The following is a 210-nucleotide window of genomic DNA, read 5'->3' on the forward strand; positions in this document are numbered from 1 at the left end:
AACATTCTATGATTCTATGAACGAGGAGTTTTCCTCATTGCTGCCGAGAACAGGGGAGCGGCTGACTTGCCACTCTTCCAGGCCTCCGTGGCATTTCCATTTGTGGCTACCGCCGCCGCCACAGCCTTTAGCATCTCAGCTTTTCAAAAGGTCCCGGTTCCCTGGAGCCAGGTTGCTGAAATCTCCCTCTCTGTGTGTCTGAAAGCATTC

This window comes from Gekko japonicus, unplaced genomic scaffold (assembly GCF_001447785.1).
Source record: "Gekko japonicus isolate JY-2015 unplaced genomic scaffold, Gekko_japonicus_V1.1 scaffold1137, whole genome shotgun sequence".
In the NCBI taxonomy this organism is placed as follows: Eukaryota; Metazoa; Chordata; class Lepidosauria; order Squamata; family Gekkonidae; genus Gekko; species Gekko japonicus.